The sequence below is a fragment of the Haemorhous mexicanus genome, chromosome 1 (genome assembly GCF_027477595.1).
Source record: "Haemorhous mexicanus isolate bHaeMex1 chromosome 1, bHaeMex1.pri, whole genome shotgun sequence".
In the NCBI taxonomy this organism is placed as follows: Eukaryota; Metazoa; Chordata; class Aves; order Passeriformes; family Fringillidae; genus Haemorhous; species Haemorhous mexicanus.
This window is the reverse complement of record NC_082341.1, coordinates 111,109,237-111,135,870: the sequence shown is the minus strand read 5'-3', so window position 1 is coordinate 111,135,870 and position 26,634 is coordinate 111,109,237. Positions and strand designations below refer to the sequence as shown.

The 26,634-nt window shown below is 43.7% G+C and overlaps 1 long non-coding RNA gene across 1 annotated transcript; it reads left to right on the top strand.

The window, feature by feature from the left end:
• Positions 1–3,247: 3,247 nt before the first annotated feature.
• LOC132333773 (uncharacterized) lies at positions 3,248–17,041 on the top strand. The gene is made up of 4 exons (XR_009488261.1): positions 3,248–3,316; positions 7,641–7,813; positions 15,440–15,529; positions 16,197–17,041. It is a non-coding gene; the product is annotated as an uncharacterized LOC132333773 (long non-coding RNA).
• The last annotated feature ends 9,593 nt before the right edge of the window (positions 17,042–26,634 follow it).

The window sequence follows — 26,634 nt, the reverse complement described above, 5'->3', positions numbered from 1 at the left end:
AAGAGTACTGATATTACTGAAAAAGGCAATGACTTAATTATTTTTGTTGATGTCAGTTATTCATTTGTGGGCCATCAAACTATAAACTGGGGTACTTTATTGACTGCAATATATACTGGATATGTGCCATATTATTCAAGAGAAACAATACACTGCAAAAACAATACAGAGAAGAGGTAATTTGTACAGAGTTCATGAAACAATTATATAATCTAATTACAAAACTGACTCACTATGTCCTTGGTTCTATTTATTAGAAGAGAATTGAAGGACATACTAAACATACTCAGAGTCTAGGAATTTAAATTTAAATCCTGCCTGCACACCCAAACATCCAGGAACGGGTGTGATCCAGAACACAGATCATGAGTCCCAAAAGAAGGAGACCTTGATGTGGGACTCAGGATACGACTTCATTTTCCTGTGTGATGGAAGTTGAACTACTGCCCCATTTTCCTGAGGAGTGCTCTGAGACTCAGTCAATATCACAGAAAAAACTTTTAAAAATGTCAACGACACACAAAAGGAAGTGTAATTAATTATTTATTTTGAAAGGTGACAGCAGTTTGAAATCTGCTTGTGTTTCACGTGTTTCACTGGTACAAAGCTTCTGGAGAAATGCATCAGGAACACTTGAAAGCAAGTGAAGGAGTTTCATGTTCAAACCGAGCCAAATCACTGAGGTGCCTGGGAACAAGACATCACCAAGGCTTTGCACATGTCACTCACTCACAGACAAGATCATCTAAGCACAGAAGTGACCAAAGCCAAAACAAAAGTAAGTTGCTGAATTATTCTGTGAATTTTCATGTTGTAGCTGCACTGCAACTGTTTGAACTCTTTTCAGATGTTTTTCCTTAAACTTTTAATGCTTTTTAAGGAGCATATAAATATTGCCTTTCTTCATCATGTAAGAAACTTTATTAAATAAAATCTGTTTTTGCATCTCTTCTGATGTTTTTTTATTCTTAATTTACTGTGCATTTTGTATTTGAGTAGATTTTAATGGGTGACATCTAACCATACCAAAGTAAATTGTGGAGGAGGCTAGTATTCAGAGTGATCACAAGGAGTATTTGTTTATAAAACAGGAAAAAACCTCACTGTCTCTTTATTTGTTTTTATTAATGGTAATGCTGGCTTGTATGCAATAATTTTTTAATGAATGCCCTGAGAATCTAGGAGACCGAATAGCTAATGGAGAGCCTGGGACACCTGCGTGTAGTTTTGACTCAGGTAGGGAAGTCATAATTCTGCATCTTGGAAGGTGCAATTCTGCAGCACACAGCCCTGGTGCAATCCTGGCTCCAAAAATCTTTTCACCCTGCCAGGAAGGACTCTTCTGCCTGGAGAAGTCACTCCAGTGCCAGCACAGCAATCCACTGCCTTCTCCCAGCTGTATTAATGAAATTCCTTGTGGGACCACACTGGAAGAAAGACCATTGAAGTGATTACAATTAAAAATAGCTCTTCCTCTGCTCCTCCCACAAAGAGTTTATTTTTAACTTCCATCACTTCAGTGTGCTGATTAAAGCACTGCTCTACACGCAGTTGTTTTGGCACAGCTGAGGAGGTGACAAACTGCAGGCCAGAGGTGGGAACAAGCATCTGGGGCAGGAGCTGGCTGCAGCAGCTTAGCTGGCAAAGGCAGTGTATCATGGGACTATGGTGTGATAGTTCACTGAATGAACTTAAACTTTGCCTTTCCTGAGTGTTTCCATAGCCATGAAGCATCTCTGCTCCAAATTCCAGTATAGGAGAGCTGGTCCTGTGTCGCTTTCCTACCCCAGGCTGGCTCATTTACATCAGCTCATACCACATGTGAGCTGTATCACCAAGAAATAGAGTGTATGTGAAGCCTCAGCTGAATCCCGAGGCTGATGCCCTTAAACCATGTAGATAGCCAGCTTTCAGGCAGTGGAAGGCCTAAATGGACAGGGTTAGGAGCAGGCATATGGTCAGTGACAATGCCTTGGCCATAGGACAGTGGCCACCTACCCACCCACCCTGCCAGGTCTCTGCTCACAGCAGAGACCTTTTGTGTTTGGCTTTCATGCAAAGGATCAAGCTGTGTGTGGGACTCAGGACCCAGTGAAAACTTTTGGCAGGTCGTTTGGGCCACGATTTAGGATTCTTCCATCTTTTCTTACAGCACAGGGTGTGAGCCACTTGCTGAAACCTTCTTTCCTATCTCTCCAACTTCTTGATATTTTACAGACCTCAGGCTGTTTTGGCCCTTTGACTTCTTCTGTCCCTTGCCTTTGATTTTGGTCTTTTGAGGACTTGAAAGCCATGACCTGATTTGAATTTTTGTTAACAGCTGTATAAGTGAGCACTTGGGTGAACTTGCACAGCCTTTAACAGCCAGGAAGTCAGACAATATCTAATCTTATCCTTGTTAGGGTAAAAGAGTGTCCCTAGCACACTATTGACCAATGCTTTCTAGAGCAGACATCAGTGATGCATCATTTAACCTCTCCTACAGTTCCCTGTACTAAAAACAATTATCTGACTGGCTCATGCGTGAAAGCATCACAGCATGACATCATCTAGAGCACACTAACCTCAGTGAAGAAATACCAATTCAGCTGAGTCTGGAGCTCTCCTTCAATGCCTCAAGTAACTCACTTCACACGTCACAATCTGAGTTTTGAGCCTCCCCCATGTTCATCAGACATTACTTTTTCTTCCAGTCTTGAACCAGGCTAGGAACCTGGATGATTTTTCTAATCATAACTGACACTTCTGGCAGATTTAATATTTCAGGGTCAAGCCCTTCCATAAGGAGACCTTGTTGGCCTTCAGAAGCCTAATGCTTCTCTTCTGCTCCGTGCACACTGTTTCAGTCCTCCCTGAGGTTGTGTCCCTGAGACCTTCTTGTAATGCAAATAAATTTAAAACAAAATAGAATAACACCACAATGGCTCTAAAATAGCACTTCCACAGCACTCTTGATGGCATAAAGAAAATGCCAACTGAAAAGGCAACCTTGAAAATCATCTAGCTCACAAAAGTATGGTTTTGTGATGGAACAGGGCAGCCCAAGCTTGGCTGGACCATGTTGGACCACAGGGATCTCCAACCCTTCAAAAGCTTAGTAGAGCTTTAGTCCTTAACTGTCTGCAGAATTAGCCTTAGAAATAATTTCTTTAAAGTCTCTCACTGGTTTCAATAACTTTACCTTCACTGGAGTTTTTTTCTGTTTGTATGTGACCCTCAGTCATGAGTCTTCTGTCCTCACTTTGCAGAGAAGAGTAAAACAACCTGTACAGAATGTATAGAATCCACAGACTCACTGTGGAGAGCCCAACACATGGTATGTAAAAGGTTTTAAAAAAACATCATACTTTCCTAGCAGTCTTTACATATCCATCTAGGTGGAAGTTATTTCAGAGAATACTCATGCTATTCATAAAAGGCCATTATCAAAGTCAGCCAAAATTCCAAGGAAAAAAAAAAAAAAGAAAATTGAGGGGCAGGCAGGTAACTAATCCATTTTGAAGCTGTCAGGTTGTGACCTGAGGTATGTTTTCACAGGAAAAGCAAAAATGATGTTCTTTCCCTAATGAGGAACAGCACAATGATTTAAATAAGGAAGGATAAATGACCAACATTCAGTTGCTGCCTGCACAGAAAACATTCCCAAGAAGAGGACTGATCAGATGTAGTCACAGTGGATGGCTACACATATTGCCAGTCAGGCAATGTTGACTCAGAGCTCCCACTACTGAGCTCCCTTTCTCAGTTGCAGCTCATGTAAAAGACTATAAAGGAGGAAAACCCATGAAATAATGAAGATGAATGCAATAAATAGACCTGAGCCTGTCTAGTTGTTTTAGTGGTTAATGCCACTAGAGAAACCCTGCAGGGCTTTAAGCAATTCTTAGTGATGAAGATTTATGAAGCCCTTTTAAAAACTTCATTAAGGGGTCAGAGAGATTTAAGTGGCCTCACAAGCTCTGCACTAAGCCAAGAGATTCACTTTGCAGAAACTCAGCCAAAGGCAGTGAGGACAGAGCTGCCTTGCAAGGGCTCTTCACCACACACTCTGGGAACAATGCTGAGTACCCTGTGCAGGACAGCTTAATGCTGAACTCCCATGCAGGGTGGTGGCAACTAAGATGGTTAAAGGAAACTGCTTAGCAAAAGTATTTCCTCTGAATAATGTTAAGGCCAGCATAGTCTGGTAAGCAAGCCAAGTCTGTATATACTGCCCACATAACTTTCTTATTCCAGTTTCCCTCAGATTGTCTGAAATATTGTAAAGCTCTTTTTTTTTTTTTTTTTTTTTTTTGTAGCTGGGTTGTATTTTCCTTCTTCAGACACCTTTCATACTGATGCCTCCAAGCAGTTGTTTAGGGCTGCTTATTATTTAGATATAAATAGCAGTGCTCGTTAATTTAGCAATCACTCCCAGCTATGAAAATGCAAATTGAGTTGGCTTATTTGTGTTTTTGAGAAAGATAGAAGGTGGTGGCAGTAGGTGGGAAGGGGAATATTCCCCAGGTGCTGCTGTTTATCACCTTTTTGTCTCACCGTGAGCCAGGGAATGTTTCGTCTGCACCCTGCAGAGCTTTTGCTGGGCTCTGTTCCATCACCACTGAGGTGGGTGTGCAGCATACACCTCTTGTAAAGTTGGTTCTTGGACTGACAGCTTGGGTCAACCCCATTAAAAAAATAAATCCTGGGCTTCTTTTTAATAGGTATGCAGCAGAATAAGCTCAGGTAGCTGGCAAAGGCAGCAAACTTTGACAGAGCAGGAGATGAAGGCTGCTTTTGTGGCTTTACAAGTAAAACTACCACTCCCTTTGGCTTGCTGGAGCTGCCTGGCCATGGGGAAGCAGCCATGATGGAGCAGACTTCATGATCTGCCATAAAATTCAGTACAAACCAAAGCAGCACATCTCCTCCAAAAGCTGTGTTTCAGCTTGACTGCCCACCTAAACACCCTTTGCTAGATACTTATAACCTGATATTCTGTGCTTCTTATGGATTGTGGGGGGTGCTACACAGCCCCAGTGTCTGGTGAGGAGGAGAGGAGCCAGAAGGAAAGAAGATAAAAAGAGGAAGAGAGTAGAGCATGGAGAAAGGGAGACCCAAAACATCTGCAGTAGGAAGAGAAATGCTGCGCTGCACCCTCAAAGACCTCCCTCACCTCACATCCCATCCCTGAGAGCTGCCAGCAGCAGGCACTTACAGAAACCTCCTCCAAAAAGGCTGGTTATTGTCCCCAGCACGTTAAAAACCTTGGAATCTAATTTCCTCCAGTTTTAATTGAAGTAAGCTCCTGAATTTTTCCAGTCCTTTGTTGGACAGAGAATCTAAAAAATGGAATCAGCATAACAACTAATTTTTTAGGATTTTAAGGGAGTTTGCTCATGCCAGCCCTCATTCAGGAACACAATTTTTACATTTACAGAGCTTAAAGCACCTGCTTTACAGCAAGTGAGAGGGATGGGTGGAACCCCACCCTTGTGAACAGGGCTCCTCCATTAGATTTTGTGGCAGGATGGCTCAGGTCTGGGGTAGTCTCTGGGAAGGCTTGAATTTACAAAGGATTCCACAGGCAGCACTCTGCTTGAAATCAAGCAGCAGCAACACTTCCCAAATAGTTACCCAATAAATGATTCAATATTAATGAAGTGCATAAGAAATTTGATCTACCATTTCCTCCATCCCACAGCTTCTCTAAGGGGCCTTACCTCACTACCCTCATTTGAATCCAATAGTTTCTGATGTGCTCCTGAAGGTAGCAACAAAGCCAGGAGGTGCCTTCCCATCTGCAGGAGCCAGCACAGACCCAGGAGTGAGTGGATTACGGTTATGGCTGGCAGGAAAGAGAAGCCTCCCTCATGACAGTGAGTCACAAGATTATCGCCTTGACAAGGAAAACTACAACAGAAAAGCCAACTGCATAATATCCCAAAGAAAGCAATTAAGTGGTTTCATTGATAGAGGCTTTGGATGAGCTACACACTACAAATAACAGCTTCATTCAGGCCATTTCAATGACAGATGCTAGAGATAGAAAGAGCCGTGACAATTATGTTTTGCCATGGCATTTTGGGAAACTGGGGTTCAGGAATTTTTCCAGGGTGGGAAGCTTGTTTTTCTCCCTGAAGACCTTGTTATGATTTCAGCACTGCTGACTATGCACTGTTGCCACATTTTTTAGATACCTTTTTTATTGCTCCCTTGATTGTAGGGTGCAGGGAGATTTCTGCAGTAGACAAAGACTCTTCTGAGGCACATGCTACAACAGTGGAAGGAATCTGCTCCAGACCTTCCATAAATACAGAGTTAGCTCACTGTATCTCAGTGCCCCAATGTGAGGAATATTGTTCTTGCCCTATTGAGACTGGAGATAAAGGGATGCCAAAAGAAGCAGGGTGCTTCAGGTACCCAGAGTCTGAGTTCCTGGGTGCCAGTCCTGGGTGCTGACATTTGCCTACCCAGCCCTGAGGTGCAGAATGTTTCCTCTCTGATGCTCCTGTGTAGCTGTTACCACTTGTGAGATGCCACTTGCAATGGCTCAACTGAGAGAGTAAAGCTGGGTCTGCTCTGCATTAGCCAAAGTAGGCAAAACTCTGACCTGCCTGGTTTAGGGTAATAGCAACTGTGGAGAGTAAAAGCACTTTTTTAGCTTAACAGCTTAACAACAGTGACAGAAAACAAACTCACAGTGAAGTGCACCCCGATCCTTCCTCTGGAGCTATATTCCTAGTCTGTCAGAGTAGGGAATGTCTGAAGTGACAGGAATCCATGAATCAGGGGGCCATTTTCCATTGTTACCCTGGTGTGGCTTTTTGGGTTTTGTTTTGGTATTTTTTTTCTTTTTTTTTTCTTTTTTTGGTTGTTGTTTTGTTTTGTTTTGTTTTTTAAATTTTCCACATACAAAAAATAGAGGTCATCATTAAATTATTTAGGGACTTCTAATGATCGCAAATTAGCACTCCTAAACCTTCTGCTTGCTTCGGGTTTGTGAGTGAAACAAAAGATAAACCAAAGAAGAATGCAGTTCTGAGTTTCCTTGAGTCAACAGGAACTTTGCCAGCACTTGAGTTTTTAAAATCTGGTTTCCTCAGCTGGAGTAGTCATGCAAAATTAGCAACCTCAAGAAGGAAAGTGTAAGTGTGTGTTACTCCTGTTATACCCAAAAGTGGGTTACATTTCCCATCAGTTCCCTCAAGCAAAACCTGCACACCTGGGAAGCACTGTAATTTTTCTTCTTGTCTCCCTTTGATGAGACTTCAGAAACAAGTGAGCAGCCGTATTTGCTGCAAATTTTCTTTTGAATGCTGTCATGGCTCTCACCTGGGGGCTGTCAGCCCAGCCACCTCATCTTCCTGCAGAGAAAGGAAGGAACACATTACTCCTCCCTTTCACCTCCGTGCGGTAAGAAGCCACAGGGAACCACTGAACTGTGCCATCCTGAATTGCTGTGACCAGATTTATCAGGGAGCTTTTCTTACTGGAAAGCAAAAGTGCTGTGACTGCTCATCTGCCTGTGCATGTGCCCTGGGCTGTGTGTGGGAAATGGGGTGGGCAGAGCAACTCCTGCCCAGCACAGTGCCATGCCTGGTTCCCCCTGCAGAAGAGAATTACTTTTTTTATGTATATTCTACCAATTAAACATGCAGAATGAAGAAAATTGAGAGTCATCAAAGCAGCAATTCCAAACAGACTTGGCTCTGGGGGAGCATGGAGCACAAGCAGGATGGAGAGCATCTGCCAGTGACAACCACCTCAAACTGCTGCGTGGCTCCAGGTCCCACCTGCTGCATTGGCTGGAATGAAACGGGGGACAAAGTAGGTGAGTCTTCAGGTAATGGACTTCAAATATACAAACTAGGATGCTGCAAAGAGAAATGGAATATTTTGTCTCTGTTGACAGATGGAAGGTATAGGATCCACCAGAGAAAACTGGAGAATTGCCATCTCCTGTGCTCCTAAAAGGAGGTTAAGCACTTTAAGTGAAGTCAAGACCTAGTGAAAAAAGTATTTGGATCCTTTTTTCACTCTAAGATCCTTCCCAAGAGAGTCCCTCTGTGGCCCTTCAAATGTGTGATTATCTGCATCTGCCAGTTGACAGGGCAGTCACAGGGGAGAGGAGCTGCATTCCGCAAACAAATGATTCATTAAAAATCAGCAACCTACTCCAGGAACAATCCACTATCAATGTTTTGCCTCAAACTTAGTCATGAAGCCAAGAGGAGTTAAAAAAGGAACGACTGTGGCACAACAATGAAACTCTTTCAATCATTAAACCCTCCCAACAAATACTGGCGAGTGCTGGAACAAATCTTTATATTTCTAGAAATCATTCTAGCTGTGGAAAATATAAACTGTGTCTTCCCCGCAGACACAGCCAAAACTAATCAAAATACTCCTCATAACACAAAGGAAATACCTCTGGGCTGCGATAAGCACCATGAATGTGGCTCTTTTACGTCTCCACTAGCTAATAACAATGAGATGGACCGGTGGCACTGTTTTCAGCACGGAGATTAATAGCCAGGGAGAAACCGAGAAGGAGAAAGTACACTTTCAGTTTTCTTTCCGATGGCTAATTAAAAAGCTCATATCTGAAGGGAAATGCTGTGGAAATGAGAGCTATTTGGATGTGCCTTCCCCCATCTACTATCACTCTGTTTTGTGAGGAATGCTTTATTAGTGCTAATCTCATCTCTGTGCTTTGACAGAAGTTACAGTTTCCTTCCTTTGCAGCCACTAAGGCTCAATTCTATTACAGGGTTTGTTTAATGGGAGCTTTATTATTTTACTAAATTACCTCATCTTCTGGGAACAAACTTAACCTTGAACTACGAAGCCAAATGTCTTTTTAATGATGCAAGTCTGTTTGGAAATTGTGCTTTGATGACTCTCAATTTTCTTCATTCTGGATGTTTAATATGTGGAATATAGACAAAAAAGTGATTCTTTTCTGCAGGCCTTCCTGGTCCACGATTTAAAATCAATTTGCTGAAATTATTATGGTTAAGACTAGTGGGAACAAACATTCTTTATGGTCAGGCACCAGAGAGGAGCCCCTCACATAACTAGGGAACCCATCTTTGGTAAATTGGAAAATTATACAGGACTGATGCTAAAATACTCCATATTGAAATGTTTAAATTCTAAGATAACATAAATATCACTCCTATGCGTGTTTTGGGATGCAGCCTTCTTGTCCGGCTTTGAGACTCAAAGAGAAATTCTGAGTAACAATGAGAAGCTACCATTAACCCACACGAGACAGTGATTTGATCCAGAGTTTGTAGCCAGGCCAAATGAACGTGATTTTCTAGTACAATCTGTAGGATGGTGGATGTCTTGGATCCCAGGGAAGCAAGGCTTTTTTTTTTGCTTACAGGGCAATTGTCTTAGTACAGAGGGTAAAGCAGGGTACTGGCCTATATTGTTAACATCTGATGTACAGGAGAGGAATTACTGTGTTGGTTCCTGGTTGATTCCCTCCCAAATGCCTGTAAGTTGCTGCAAACCCACACAAAAGACTTCTTGACTCTAGAAAAATGTGTGTCTGTGTTTAGGGTGTGTGCAGTTCGGGTACTTCTGAGGCTGTATTGCCCAGAGGTCACCTCTGGGCAAAGCTGGGGGCAGTGTTTTCTGTTTGTGTCAGACTTGAGTGGGAAGAAATACATGAAAATCAAACAGAAATATGCTGTTTGCTCGTGGGGTAGATACACTGTGATGACCTGTCTATTTAGGAATATTGTTAAAACTTGTGAACTTCTTTCCATGTCTCCATTCAGAAAAGTCCTGAATTGTCCTGCAGTATGAGCAGAGATCTGGGCACTGCCTCCCCTCAGTGAGCTGTGAGACCCAGGCACTGTGCCTCCTGTTCTTCCTGGGGACACCGAGTTGCTGCAGACCTGCTGCATGTGTGCACACACGTGTTCCTTACCTGTCACATGTGAGAAAAGGTGGAATGGTTAGGGAATCAGCACTGGAAATGTCGATCCTTTGGGAAAGTGGCAGCTTCTTCCTAGCAACTCTGTGTCCAAGAAAAAGGAGTCCTGAAAAAAAATGGTGAATGTGGCAGGTTGCAGGTTTCATCCCAGAATAGTTCATCTGGGATGCCAATAGGTTCTCAGGGGGAAAAAAAGTCTACCAAGAAGAATTGACCGGCTGAATAAATTGTTCTGAGGCCTCCAAACAGCATTTACCTGCATCAATAGAACATCTAGTGCCCAGTTTTTTTTTCCACATTGCTGAGGATGTAAAAGAAGGGTTGTTGTGAGCAGGTCACTTCAAGCACAATTTTCATTCTGCCTTTCTCACCCTATGAAATAGTCCTGGCACATCATGTGGAAATAAATTCTCTAATGACGGACACAGATTTGGCATTAGATATTTCATTTGTTGTTAGATGTTCAAAATCAGCTAAGAATCACCCAGAAGAAAAACCAAGAGTTTTGATACCTGTTTTCCTAATCCTTGGAAGCTGCAAAACTTTTGTCTGAGCTCAAACGAAGGGAACTGAGTCTTTCCCTGGATGCTCTCATCAGACTCTTCTACCATAATGCATCCCAATCATTCCAGATCAAATTATTTACCCTTTTTCTTGGTGCCATGCCAATAAAATCACCTCTCTTTCTCTTACTGTAGTTTTTTATACAGAGACTTCTGCACTTGCCCCAAGGAATGGTAGCTAGTTGACCTGAAAAGACCACGTACAACCAAGTGCTTCCCCACCCAGAATCTTTTTATTCCCTTCAGTTGCCCCATTCCTGTAATAGTCCTGGGTTCCCACAGTGTTATGAGTCTTTGAAAACTCCTGCCCTACAAAGCAGCATGGCCAACTTTCCCCCAGGCAAGCTTTCATATGTGTCAAAATCTTTTCCAGATGAGAGCCATGGGACAGCACAACGCCGTGGGCATCAGAACACTGAGGGAGGAGTTCTGGCAGAAGTTCATTGTTTGGGGATAACAGGCATTCCCCACTACTTTCCTTTGAGATGGGGATGATTTGGATGTGGACTGGTTAAAGTGTCATTTAGTCATGTTAGACCAAATCCACTGGGCCAGTTTTCTTGCCCCAGCCCCTGGGATTGCCCAGGAGCCCCATGCCAGCACAGCACCAGTGTATCTCTGAGCTGAGCATGGCAAGAGCCTTTGCCTTGCACAAGGGCTCCCCTCGGGCCTTGAAAACTGCAGCTTGACCACCTTTGCTTTATTCCATCTCTCACTGGACTGTGAAGACAAGATGCCCACAAAAAGCCACCGAAAGTGCAAAAGTATGTACTTCCTGCATCTATTTTACATGCTAAAAAATTATATTTTTTCATATTTTCTTTCCCCTGTCCCTCTGGTTAGGAGTGAGTTCTACCACTATAATTTTATGTCACTGCTTGGAAATTCAGTTGACAGACAAGGTCCTGCTGTGATACTAAACATAAACACTTCACCTTCTTGTTGTGTTAAGCCCTGGCTGCACTGTTTTTTCATCAATTTTTTTTTTTTTTCTGCATGGGAATGCAAGCAGCTGAAGCCCAGTGAGAAAACATGAAAATAGATTTCTAGAAAAGTAACCAAAAGGGCTTTACCAGCATGACAAGTTGCTTATCAAGAACTATTTTAGGAACTTGAGGAAATGAAACTTTGATGAGAGAGTTCCAAGAGGGAAGATTTACTGAGGAGCTGAGGGTTCAAAGCAGGATGACAGCGTGGCTATCAGGAAACCTTCTCTGCACCTGTTTCTCACCAGCTGCCTAGCCGTGCTTCCCCTCCTTTCTGCTGGCAGCTGAACAGCCAAAATCTGCATCCTCTTTTGTACTAATCCTCTCCACCGTCTGTCTGGAAATGTTTGCCAGTCAACTCATCCCCTCCTCCTCCTCTTGAGCACTGACATAAGACACAATTTCTGATTTTAATGCCCAGCTGTGCTCCAGAGACCTCATATAAATCCAAGTCACACTCTTGGAGAACAAGATCATAGCCTGCCTCAGCTTCCCACCTGTAAGAGAGAAATACATTGCAGCTTTCTTTCCTCTGCACGGTCAGTACATTACCTAGGGAGGCACCAGGCTCCTCAGGATGGGAGCTCTTTCCCTCATTGAACACCAAGTGAGCCACCTCAGCCTCAGCTTACAGGAGCTGTCCTGATTTAATGGTGCCCTAAACATGTCTATCATGTCTGTCATGTCAGGGGTGAATCAGAGCCCTTTAAAGGACAAAGTTCCATCTTGCCCTGTGCCTCTGCTTTGCCCATGGGCACTTTGTAAAGTCTCCTCCAAGCTGCATGGCTAAATTGTAGATTTCAAAAGCAGGAGTCTTGTCTTCCCCCTACACACTCCTCTGCTGGAGAAGTGCCCAAAACTCTCACTTGCTGTGCCAGATCCCAAGATCCTAGAGTATTGCGCTTCTGCCCCTGTGCTGTGATAAGACAGTGGGAATGGATAGCCTTGCTGAAGTCCACAGAGCATCATACAATGTCTTGCTTTCACACCAAAAATTATTTTGGAGGCAGCTGAGGTCAATGAAGAAAGAGGCCTCATGACACAGGCTCAAGAGAGGCTGATCTCGGCATGTGGTGCATGGGAGCTGCCTCAAGCAGGGTGGTGAAGAGTCATGGGCAGTTTGCAGAGGAAAGAAGAGCAACCCAGAGGATGTGGTGGGTTGTCCACTCCTCAGTCACAAGGCAGGGCACCAGCACATCTCTGCTTTGGGTGGTGAGGACCTTGTGCAGACCTTCCTTTGAAGAATGGGCTCGCTATTTTGACACTATGTGCTGCAGCAGGCAGAGAGGGCAGATTTGGCTCCTGTCTAAGGAGTTTAGGAAAAGACCTAGGAGACTTCTCTCAGCAAAGCGCTGTCCTTCCTGAACTTGAATTATATCCCATAGTGACAGATTTCAAATCAAGGATAACCTACTTAGCACTTAGCCAAGGAGCCCATATCAAATTCCCAGGCTTTTCCTCCTCCATAACAATGAGAAAATTGTTTTAAATTAATCTTATATATCAAGCTCATGACCTCCTTTATGATTTAATTTTAACATCCATGGCTGAAATGCCATTTTCAGTGTGTGAGCAACATTGAGGACAGAGCTCTCTGCATCACATTAGGTTCCGCTTCACTTCATTTCTTTGGATCTTTTCCACCCATGTCCTCCCTTTGCTAGCAGACCTTGCCCTGGTTGTTGGCTACTGCAGGGATGGCACAGGTGGAAAGAGTAGAGGATTGCAGGTGAGAGGCAAGACACGGGCTATGCACCAGGAAACTTTAGTCAGACGTGTATTTTCTGATGTGGAATGACACTATGGTTTTCAGTAAACTGATGGGATTGTTGCTCCTGTTACTGTTGTTGTTACCTCGGGAGCACCAGAGGGTTCATCCGAAGTCCCAGGCTTTATGAACCAGGGGGATACGGAGAGATGCAGAGAGTGTGCTACAACAGTTTCTAGTATGAGTTATGTGCATAGTGCACAGAAATGTAGAACACTTGGATGCATGTAGACAAAGAAGCACACACATGTTTTGCATTCATATGTATCTTACATACAAGAATGGTGTGTGTATACACACACACACATATATATATATATATATATATATATATACACACGCATATGTACACACACATTTGTAGGTGCCCCCTACTACTGTACAGCTCTCTGGGAAGCCGTACTGTGCTCTCAGTGCCTGGCCACTGTTAACAGGTTTTCAGTGTCTCCCTTGCATTTTCAACCAGATGGACTCTCTAAATTTCGGGGCTGTCATGCCCACTCTCCCCATATTTGATTGCACAAACGAAAGCTGGTGTTGACTGATCTCTGCTTTTGGCATCTCTTTTGCCTGGACAGGGAGCTCGGCCTGGGCTATAGCCTGTTTCAGGCCCCACAGTGATGTCTTTGACAGCAGTAATATCTTCAAGGCATCGTGCAGCAGGCTTGCATCGCAGCAAGGCCGTGTTTTACGCGGCACAGAGCAGATGTTATTCCATCCTCTGTAGAAAACTCCCGGGACAGCACGACCAACTCTCAAAGCTTTCCCCCAAGAAGCTTTGACCCTTTTTGAAAAGGCTGCCTTTTTCCTCTTTCCTTCCAGCTCTCTCAGCAAAAGGGCTGAGCCTTCCCCAGTCCTGTGGCACCAGGACACAGCACCACGGCACTGCAGCCACCCTGTGACTGCCTGACGGGGTCGGTCGGCGCTCGGGGCCGAGAGGAAACCCAGCACCTTTGCACATTGGGGCCCTTCACAATGACTTTTGTTGCTGATGGCGCATGTTTGGTTGTACTCGTTAAATCTTGTAAAACAGGAAACAGGTTTCGAGGCGAGAGGGTCCCCGAGAGTTCAAGCTCCCGCTTTCAAATGTTCTTACAAGATGCACAATTGGCACCGACTTGCAGGAAATGTTTAATTGGAGTCGGAAGGCGCTGGCTCCGCTGACCTTGTATTGCATTCCTCTGGGTGCTCCTCTCACAATGATTTTCACCTATAGCTTGAATCAGGGATTTATTTATACCAGCCAATGGTGAGCCCAACAGCACCGAGGGGCTGAGCGGACCAGGGATATGCAGCGAGCTGAAGGGAGGAGCGAGCAGCAAGGAGCAGTCCTACGGCAGAGAAGGGGCTGCGGCAAACCCAAGAGTGACATATTTATGAGTCCAGTATCGGTTGCCTGCACTGATAAGCCACGGTCATTAAAGGAAGGAAAAGTCACCTTTGTGTATATAAAATATACAAGATTCATAGTCTGAAAAGACTTGACAGGAAAACATTAGGTAAATAAAGGATATCCCATAAAGCATAATGTGAAAATTAAATTACCTCATAAGGGAGGAAGGCTGTCTGTCCCAGCAGTGAAAGTGAGGAAAAATGAAATTCCTCTTTTCCATCTTGAAGCTGATTTGGCTTTAGGGTTTTGGGTGGATCTAGACACATTGTTACTGATGTCTATAAAAAAAGCATTAATGTCCATTATGTCAGACTGGAAATGCTGCAGCTTCCCATAAATTTTCACCACAAGCTTGCAAGGTGGTGAAAAGCATCTTAAGCATTGCTGCTCTAGGTGGCCAAATAACAGAAGTACTATCTCAGGCAAGCTAGACTTTCAAGGTTGTTTTTAGTTTTCAAGTCTCACTAGATTTTGTTTTCATCTGATTTTGGGAGCTGTCCTAAATCACTTGGAAAAGTTTTCTGCCCTCCTCCCCAGACATTTCTGGTGAGTGAAACATATCCAGGATCCACCTAGTTTTGCTTTAACTGGCTGGTAAGCCTCCAAAGCTGAAGAAATGTTGAAATATCAGGAAGAGGCAAAAGGAGAGAAATCAAGAGTGTCCACTTATTACACTAATCAACAAAAAAGATAATGGGGAAAAAAAAGGAAAGAGGAAAAGAAAGTTAATCCAGAATTTCAGAAGTCCATAACTTTTAAAAAAAGCAATTTTTAAAAAAAGTATTTCTATTTTTACAGAATGAACAATTTCACAAATAAGAGGTCTGCTAGTGACTGTTCCTGTGGAAGGCATGCACAACCCCTGCCTTGCATACAGGTGGCCAACAGGTGAGAAACTCATGGCTTTGCAGTCTCGGCAGCAAATCCCTGCAGGTACAGCCCTCGGGCCCTCTGAAGCTCAAAACTGAAAGCCTCACTGATTCCCAGGGTATTGTCACAATGCTTTTGTTGGGAAGAAGCTGATCTAACCTGAACCAAGCCAATCTCCTTTTTTATTTCAAACCTTTATCCTGAAGATACAATTCAGTGCTTAGGTAGACCCAAATCTGGATTGCAGCCATCATTAAAGTCAGATTTATGTTTTCCCCAGTAGAATTCACAGATCACCATCTATTTATAAATGTAACTGTCTACTTTAGTTCTCTCTCTTCATGGAAAAAGCCTGGGGAAAGTCACTTCCCCAGTGTGCTGTGGGATTTTGGAAGGATAACTTTAGGAAATAGCACCAGTTCCTTGGGTCTCTGTTCCCAAGGACATGTGCCACACTTGCTGAAAGCCACATTTAACTTCTCTGGTGCATCAGACAAGCACAAACCTCTCTGGTGAGGAGTCAGAGGCCCAGGAAGCGAGAGCCCTTATTCAGCATGGCCTGCCTTTTTGCACTGGAGGTTGCATCAACACCTCTTCCCACCAGTTCTTCTGCTCCAGATCTTTCCAGGTCTGGGTCATGTTGCTGTCACATCCCATTCTGACTGTGAAGTCCTTTGCTTCCCAGGAGCTGACAGTGTCCTCTCCAGAGTGCCTCCAGCCCTTCAGGACTCTGCACCAGGAAAATGTACTGAGTATTGACATGGGTGACCATTAAGCAACTGAAGGGAAGAAAAAGAGCAAGAAACCTATGCTGGGCAAACTGAATTCAGTTGATGAGGGTGAAACTTAATTATGTGTGCAGACTAGTAGTCTAATGGCATCACTTTTGCACATCAACATTAAAGAATTGTTGGAATACCAAGCCATAAAGAATCACCATAAAGAGCTCTCCTCCCATTTTTGGAATGCCCACATTATAGACCCACGGTGTTAAACTTGGAAGTTTCTTTTCCAAGTCAAAGCAAACACAGGACTTTCTTGGCAATGAATGCTGCTTCAGTGACCTCCATTGGTCTGGCTTTTACCAGACAGGGCCCTCACTCTTTTGGAGCTGCCTTTTCTTTCCAAGTGCATGGGAGGAGGTCCCTTATCTTTATCATATATCTTCAAAAGGTGCCTCTGAGCAAGGCAATCAGTATCACAGACAGGTTTGTGCTTAGGAAACTGTGACTAATGAAGCAATAAATCACTGATTTGCCACCTCTGGAAATGCAGTTTAGTCCAACTCTGTCACCTTTATCCACAGCCTTTAGGGACATTCCTTTATTTTAAGGGGTTTACTTTCAAAACTCTGCGTGTGATCCCCCCATTAGATAAAGAAGGTGTGATCCAGAAGAGAGAGCAGTTTTGCAAGAAGCTTGCCTGACGAGGCAACTTCATTTCATTTGATTGGGGATTTTTCTTTTATTCACTCTTTTGCCCTTTGCTGATGTCTCAGCTCCCTCTCTAATAAATAACTGGTCCACAGCACTAAAGCGCTGCACATTACTCAGAGCAATTTGTTACTGTTGGCAATGTCTGTGCAGAGGGGGCCCAGGAACAGACCAGCATGGAAGCAGCCATACCTCCCACTCTTCAGGAGCAAGATTTCTGCCTGATTACAGAAGGGGTCATTAGTAGGACAATGCAAAGAAGGTCACAATCAATTCCCTCCACACAAATTGCGTGTGCTGCAGGATACTCACACAAGCTGCTCTGCCCAGGAGTATCTGGCAGGAGAAATCAGTCCTGTGATATCAACACCACAGATGTGGCAGGACATAAAAAAACCCCAATACATACTCGTACCAACTGAACACAATGAAAGTGTATGAACACTTTATACAGCCCTGGGCCCAGAGGACAGCTTTAAAATACAGAAATTCCTCTAGAAGCAGTCTTAAGGTCCTTCCAAAAGTTAGATTATAAACACAGTCTCCAAACAGTTGGTGAGATTGCAACATTAAGGGTCATGAACAATTTTAAAAGGAAATGAGAAACTACTACATGGGGGTTGTTTTCCCCCTGCCCCTCATCTCTCCGCTCTTCATGAACACTGAGCCATGCAAAGAGGACACTTTTTCCTGGTGTGGTTATTTTGATGCACCCACCACAAAATACTTATCTGGTAGTCAAGACACAGGGAGAGAGGGAGTTCCAGATTCCTGCCCAGAATGGAAGAGCTCAGCTGTTCTCTGCCTGCAAAAAGGTTTGAGGGTTAGCTAAGGGCATGTGGCACTATGCAGGTGAGGCACCTACTCTGTTTCTTCCCAGGAGGGTTGTGAGGGTTGAGGGAGGAAGAACAGCAGCTCCTGGTTTACAGAAAAAATCCCTCAGTCCTCATATGTGCCAGCTGCTCCAGCTCAGCAGGGCCTTTCTGAGCTTTCCTTTGTCCACACACTTAGGAGCACATGGTGTCTAATGCACCTTTCCCATTGTAGCCACGTCCCTCAGGAGCCTTTTTGGGTGCCAAGATATGGAAGGAGGGAGGGAGGGAAGGAGCAGAGGGAGCATTGTTTCTGCTCACCCTTGGGTCTCTGTGGATGTTGGTACTTGAGCCTGGAAACCTTGGGGCTCGATGGAAGAGCACCAAATGGAAGTTGAAAAATAAGTCAGCAGGGCAACTGGAAGGCAGCCGTGGTTTGCCTGGGCTGTAACATCTGGGCTCAGTGGCACCCACCGTGTGCCAGTGCTTTACAATTTCAAAGCTGTCTTATTTGTTTCTGTGGGAATTTCAGGGAAGTTTGTTATTTGCTGTTGGGTTTGTGTTTTTGTTTTGCTTTTTAACAAAGCATCTCTCAAAAGGGTATGCTTTCCAAAAAGGCATTGTTTAAGGTAATAATACAGGAGGGAAAATGGAGGATGTGGGGGAAGGCAGGAGAGAAGCAAAGCAGACAGAAAACCTCCATAGCTGCTCTCAGTAGAAAAACTCTGGGTCTATAGGGAGTGATGGATTAAAATCCTCAGGGCCTCCTGGCAATTTTCAGATGGGTTTCATGGAAGGCCATTTATCCCAGGGGAAATAAAGAAAAAAGCCTTTGTTTTTTTCTTGAAATGTTATGTTGTTGTTTAAGCTCACAGGAGAGCCAAGCAAGGCAGAATACCAGGCTCCCAGAGCTCTCATGCCCAAAGCACAAAGATCTGTGGCAAACTGGGTTTTGGCTATGGCCACTCTAATGACCAAAATAAAGGCCATGATGACCATTTTCCTTTGATGGAGTTACAGGAGCCTTGGATAAAAGCCACAGATTACCTAGGACCTCCATGTGCAGCCTCCACCACTGGCTCTTAGGCAGAACTGGTTGGCTTATTTCTGAGGAGGCAGGCAGCTGGAAGAGGTAAGTTTTAAAACTCAGACTGGGGAAGTGAAGGTGATTTGAGCTGCTTGGCTCCAAATTCAACAGAAACCAGCAAACGAAAGATGAGGGAGCAAAGAGAAATGCCAGGGCACACCACAACTCCACTTTGTGCGCGCAACAGCTGACTTCTCCCCTGCATGCCACCACCTTGGTAAATTTCAGGAAGGGCAAGAGCATAATAGAGGGCTGTGCTGATGATGGACACTGCCTATGTCAGTCATCTGTGGGGGAAACCAATGCACAGCAAGCCTCCTGTCTTTGACATCAAGCAGAAAGATAAACTCTAAATATCAGAAGGGACAGGCAGAAGATTACATCTTTCCCTGTCCCTTTAAAGATTTGTCTTGAGCAGTGTATGATTAATGCTGATATGCAGGTGCCTCAAATAATGCAGGAGGTTCAGAGAGCCCTGCTGGTTACCAGTTAATTGCATGAAGGCAATAACAGGCTTTACAAGAGAGGCTGGTATGAAATTAAAATTATTTGTTTTACCTGCATACCTTATATTAGTGACACCTTACTGGGCAAAAGGTTGAAGCCAGGCAGTGTGAGGTGAGAACAGACTTCACAAGATGGTGGCATTCACCTCACTCTGGATGTTTCACAAACACCTGGGTACCTAACAGGGTCTCACAAAGGAAGGATTTTGTGGGGTATCCCTCCACCTGTGTAACACTTATTGTAACTCTGAGCCTCTGCACTAGCTGCACAAAAATAAAACAGCTACTCACACATGTAAAAGTCAGACACATTTTATCTTGCTGGATCAAGATAAAATTTCTTGCATCTCCAAATGGAACTGAATGGAACTAAAAATCCCAAGTTCTCATGGGATTTCCAGTACTTCCCATCTCGAGGCAGGCTACCAATCCTGCCTGAACATTTCACAGTGCTTCACCTTGCAAGCCAGTTCTGGTGAGATCCAGCAATGGCCTCCTTCCTTAAAATGGAAAATATTTTATGTAAGATATCTATGCACACACTAACTTCAAGTTAAAAAATAATATCAAAAACAAACAAACTGAAGCTTGGTTCAAGTCTGGGCTTTTAGATTAACTCTGCTTACTTGCTTATTTTTGAGCTGTACTCATTTTTGTCCTCTTAACATGTTTATCCTTTCCTACTCTTGCCCAGAATTTCCAGACTTGCTAAATCTGCCCCTTTTTCATAACATGTTTCTCTGGAAAGAACGAGCCCCTCCTCCTGCCTCCCCCTTATCCCTGTGTAAGTAACATCCATCACTGTATCAGCACCTGACTGAGCAGCACTAGGGAAGGGTCAAGGTATTGCTTCCTACCCTTGACAGGTGTTATAACAACGCTGAACCACCTCAGCTTATAAAACTTTCCATTCGACAAACTGCTGCACAGACTTTTCTTCTTGCTATTCCATCCTCCCTGGAGCCTTCCTGGCTCTGCTCGTGCCAAGCCAAAAAGCCACTCACACTTCTGCAAGTACAAAAGCCAAAGACAGACTTTCCTTATCTTGCAGGGTGTCTAGAAGAGCCAGTGAACGTGAGCCCAGCCTCAGGGGTCCTCTGTGATGGCCACAGCTGGCATTGTCCCCTGGGTTAGGCTCTGTCTGAGGCATGGTGCTGGGAATCTCCCCACCAAGCAGGGCTGTGCTTGGGCTGAAATAGAAGACCCAGAGGAGAAAAATAACCCCACAGAGACATGGGAATTCTTCTCATACACCAACCATCTAGCCCTTCTCTGTGGAGGGGTCAACCCCCCCAGGCACTTACAGAACTTACACAAGCATCAGCATAGCCAGAACTAGGAAAGCAGGACTGAATTTGAAGTGTTGGGATGCCAGTTTGGTTGTGGAGAAGGAAACAAGTGCCAGTGCTAAGTAGAAGCAGTAATGCACACATGCAGAGCACAAGCACCTCAGAGGCTCATCTTCAGGGAGATGCCTGATATACTCTTCCTCTCATTGCATTCTTCACTGTCCTTTTCTGCCTCTTATAAATGTCCAGACTAAACTAGTTTAAATCACTCCTTGCTATTAAATCTCTGTGGCCATCAACTAATTAGGACAATTAGCTGAAATGAAACATCTAGATTTCAAGCAAGAGGAATGAATCCTCTCCCTTGGGATCAGGATGCTTAGATGTTGTTCAAAAGTTCTCATTTCCCACGACACATTTTCTGTTAGTTTGTAGCTCAGAGGCACAATGCAGCAGTCATTTGTCCAAGAAAAAGAGGAGCTCCTTGGAGAGGCTGCATTTTGGGACTGTCAACCTCATGGACACCCTGCCCTTTAGCAATGCTTTTATCTTCATGCAAATCAAGCAATTATTGCTGACTGAACCAGTAGCCCAGCACAAGGATTATGCTTGGTCTTCTCCTCAGGAAATGCAAAAAAATTTGCTTATCAACCTAACAGTGTGTGGAGAAAGCATAAGAGAAGGCTACTGGGGAGGTGAGAAACTGTACTGTTTCTAAAATATTTGATATTATAATATGTTATTTTATATCCTCCTTTTCACATGGTTGGAGTCATTTTGTTGGGTGTTTTACTCCACACCAAGCAGCACTGTGTTTAAGGATTAATTTTGTACATCCTCTTGCATTCAGTTGTTGAAAACCATTGTGGAAAAGCTGCAGACCTGCAGCCTCAGAAGCAACCAAATGGTTAAATATCGACTGGACCTGCTCAGAGGTAGTGTGACAATATTTCTGACATTCCAAGGCTGGCAAGCCAGTGGAGAGGATCCCAGAACAACACCCAGAATTAGTTATTTCCACTCTCTACTTGCATTCCTGCAGACTGAAGGTGGAATAAGAGACATTACAGCAGCCTTTGTCCATCAGAGACATCCTCCAAGCAGAGGAATCCTTGCAAAGACTATCTTAAAAAAACAAACAAAAAACCCCACAAAAAAATCAAGAAAAACCCAGCAAAAAAACCCAACAAATTTATTCCTTCATTTTGATTAGTGGTTTAATTTGGTTTGGCTATAATTCATAAAGAAATTTCAGGCATCTATCCAGCAGAGATGGGCACAGCTTCTTGGACAGTGGCACCAGAACTCCTTTACTGGCAGGAGAACATTTACTGGCAAAAGTGTTTTCAGCAAAACCCAGAGAGGGAAACTGCAAAAACAAGAGCAATAAAATAATACCTTAGGCAGGGGATAAAGAAAAGGCTAAAGTCAGCATTTTATCTGATAGTCTGTCTTCAGGAAATGCCTGTGAAAACAGCTTTGGAAAGTAATAGCTGATCTGGCTGCAGATATTCCCTGAAATAAGAAAGGTGCAGAATCCTGGTGCCATTTTTTGAGTGAATTTTTTTGTTGTTTTGGGTTTTTTTAAGAGAAAAGAAAATAGTTCTCACCAGAAGAGAAGCATTCTGCCACCCCAGGAAAGGCAAAGTGCCTTATTATGGATAAAGTATTAGAAGATACAAAGCTGACAGGCAAAGGAGTCACATAATTCTAAGTGCAAAAGGAAATAAGTCTGCATGAAAAATGAGTGAATGGAAAGGGATAGACAAACACAAAGCAGGTCACTATGGTGTTGAAGTGTTTACCTAGAGAGGCTCTTTCTGAATCTCTGAGTGCCATCATCACAGTTTTCCTCATTCTCAGAATTTTTATGTGCTTTGTTTGGGTTTATTTTAATTGACAATTGTACGTGTGAAAATCTGAACCTTGATCTGCTCTGCTGCATGCCTTCTCTTCTTCATTCACTTGAAGGCTTGCATTCTGCAGGAGAGGGAAGCAGCTGGAGAGCTGGCAGGTGTCATGTTGCCATTAAAGACAAGAAATGTGTCTGCAAAGGTTTTCAACTGTTAAAACATCCTGCCTAACCACTCTAATTAAGCAAGGCATTGTAATTGCTGCTCCCAAAAGAGGGCTTCCCTTCATCCCTCACATTCACACTTGTTCAGAACATACGTGTCTCTTGAAATGGCAGTGGACTTGATCTCGCTCTGTCAATAGCTTTTCATGGGGACAGAAGCTGAGTGCAATGGAGCCACACATCTGCAATGCAAATGATATCCTAAAAGTGTCTCCAGAAAGCAAATGCACAGCACATGGGAGCCCTGACAGATGTACTGTGTCCTGCAACCTGGGAGCAGCATAAATAACACTAACCTGGCTGTCAGCACCCAGGGCCCTGGGGCAGCACTACCATGGGGGCACACCTGGTTGTAGGGTGACACATAAGCAGGCATCTTCTCCTTCAATTTATGGTTTATTCTCCATTGGTTTAAAGACAGGAGAATGCTCCTGAGGAAGAGACATGGAGAGGTGCCCTTGTGCCTGGAGCTGGTGGAGTGGTCTGCAAGGAGGATGGCTGGAAGATGCTGCACCTCCTGGCCTACTTGGCTGAAATGGCAGCTCAGAACTCAGGCTTCCCTCAGTTGTGGTTTGTGGCTTATGGTTTCTTGGGAGGAGGGTCTCCTGAGGGGGAATAAGGGAGCTGATGCCATAAAACAGGCTGTAAATCACATGTCAGCTTTTATGGCCAACGTTCATACTTGTAGAAGCATCTTCCAAATTTCTCAGGCTCCCGGGCTGTAGGATGGCTCTTACTGAGCTGGGCAATACTGGGATTGTACAAACAGCACTGTGGAAGGAGATCAGACACCCTGCAGACAACACTGGGGCTGGGATCCAGCAGGTAGACTGAGATGGGTGTTTGGGGGCTGTAGAAGCATGTGCATTTCATTCAGCTGTAGCCAGTCCAGAGCCCCTGAAAGTGTCAGGTATATTAAATACTTGTAGGCTCAGGTACTGGATGCAGTACACCTGGAACATGTACTGTAGAAACAAAGTGGCAGCCTGCCATCTAAATCAGGCACTCCAGCATCCATGTCTTCCTCACATCTGGTGCCAGAGTTAGTCAGCCAAACCAGATGCTGATCCAATATAGCTGTTACTGGCATGGAAATGGGAAGGGAACCATCCCAAATAACAGCAAAGTGAATATCTCTTTAGAAACTGCCTAAGTAAATAGATAAACACAATAACCTAAACCAACCAGAAATTAAAAATTATTTCCCTGAACAGCAGCAAGTGGAAGATAAGAACCAGCCTTTATCAAGTCCAGAGGCCTCCTGGACAGAAGGAAAAACAAGTGGAAGATCAAATGGATTGTGGGTCAAGTAAAGCACTAGGCAAAGAGGTTTGAGCCAAACCACAGGACACATTTGTCAAGCTCTTAAAAAAATAGAAATGCAGGATCAAAGCAGAAGCACTTTGCAAATATTAACATTTGTCACCTACTTTTACTTTTGATGTGCTTCATTTTGAAGACATTTCTCCCTTTTCTCTCTTTTTTTTAAACAGGATAATCTAATCTTTCAGTACACACACTTGCCTTCTTCAAAAGAAACACAGGGACAAAATTACTGAAACATGGAAAACTTTAATAAGAACAGATTAAAAGAACCAACATATGGAGAACAAATATTAAAAATATATTAAGCAGCAGTCCAGGGAAATGTTGTTAACACTGTAGTTAAATATTCTAACATAAAGTTTTTGGTAGTTTTCCCAGCAAAATACAAATGAAACAATAACACCTTGTATTGCTTCACATTTGAGTGGAGGAAGAGCATTCCTGTAGCACTTGAGTCAGCAACAACATAAAGGAAATCACATTAGAACCAAATGGATCACATTCATTACTGATCTGTAGGTATGTTTTGGAGATGCTACCCCATTGACTGCCAGAACCAAATTATGGTTAAAACAAAAAAAAGGCAAGGAGAAAAAAAAAAAGGTTGAAAACTCTTTATGGAGCATTTTCAGCTGTGTGTTTGTCCTTGCTACACCAGCAAGAGGAGTCCTTACTCAGCGGTGCGCTGATGGTCCTGCAAGACTGGGTTACAGCTTTGTTTTCTTCTGCCCTTGGGTCAGAAGGTTTCCATATCTGCACTGACCTCCTGAGCCATGGGACTGCAGAGGGAAGCAGCCTTGGAGGACCCTGGGCCTGTGTTGAGAGCAACTTGCTGCACACTGAGCCACCACAGCGACCTTTTGCATGCTGCGGCACAGGCGCTGCTTAGCGCGGTGCAAGATACACAACAACAACAATACCTCGGGCTGAATTTAGGAAATTCGGTAATTGTCAAGTGTGGTAAATCATCTTTAAAGCAAACACTCTTGAAAGAGCAGAGATAATGTTCATTCCCCCAGGACGAGGCGGTAGCGGGGAATAGCGAGGCTGTGGGCAGGGTTTCAAAGCAGCCCCGTGACACTGGGCGAGATAGTGCCGCCCGGTCCCGACTGGATTTCTGAGACTGCTGGCACCAGGGTGACAGGCCAGCAATCGTTAACAGGGGAAGTCTGTCTGGTGCCTACTCTTTGTTCCAGCCCCACTTTCATATTTGAGAACCCTTAGTGTATACTTTCTATTCACAGCAACATTTCAGCCTGTCGCAAGTGTGGCCCCGGTGATTATAGTTAGGCAAATACAGCGAGAACCCACACATGCTTGAGCCCTTCAAAGTATCTTTTTTTCCCCCCGCTCAGTTTCCACTTGTTAATATTTGACCGAGTCTGTAGTTTGAACAAGTACTTCCCAAATATATTTCAGCTTTCAAAAAGAAAAAAAGAAAAGCCACCGAACGTTTACGGTGTTCAGAGCATTTATGGCTGAAACTCGTTCTGCAGGTTCAGCCATCTGTCCTGCCCATCCTTGCACAACCGTTCTCTTGTAAAATGCAGTCGGCCTTCTTATTGGGGAATGCTCAACACCCCTGGCACCACAGTCAGTTCTTCGATATCCCACCAGGATGACTTCTTGGAAATACTAAAAGCAAGGAAGATGCTAGGAAGACGTGGCTCAAGATGCTTACAGCTGCAGGGGGGAAGAAGGCATTGAAATTTAGATAACAATCTCTTAAGGATCCACCTGAAGGAAGGACATACCCAAAGTGAGGAATTGCGATCACCTCCCTAGAGAGATGATGATGGGATACATACTTCTGACTACATGAAAGGGAATTGCTGTACCAGGAAGAACATCAGAGATGGGCCCATGTAAAGGTTACTCAGATTAACAAATACGGTAATTGCCATTCCTAACTGCTATGCACATGAAAGGGTTTGTATTCCTGTTATTCACCATTAGGAGAAATGTACCTGGAATTTCACAGAAGTTGGAAAACACAGAGTTCCAGCATCTCCAACAGCTGCCCTTCCAAGCACTTTAAAGTCTTAGCACAGGTGACTCAGTGGGATTTTACACAAAGGCTTCTTCATTCTGCTTCTGGCAGCATAAAGCATTTTAAAGAGGATATCAATAGCACTGTTTTTATAGAGGCTATAACAATTGTTCTTATGTGAATCTGTTCAACTGTTTTAAATCTCCTTAATCCTATGAGTAGACAAATTTGAAATCTGAGAATTTTACAGACCCAGTTTCTTTTTTTTCAGTCATGCAGATATACCAGTTCTGGATTTCATATTTCTGTATATAAGCCTATGCCCTGTACATTGATATTTTTTGCTCACCAAGATAAGAAAACAAGGATGCTGCAATATTAAAAACAAGGCAGCCCATTTTCCCTTTGAATAAAAGTTCTTCTTTAAAAATAAGCTTTGTGATGGATGTAAAAAATTGTGTGTTCTTAAAAATTATGGGTATTTCTTAGTGTGCCAATATAGCACTATTATAATGACCCTCAACAAGCCTGAAAGGCTTTCCCACGGGCAAGGAAGGAATATGTGGGGTTCATCTCGAAGTCCGTGTAGTTACACAGACCTAC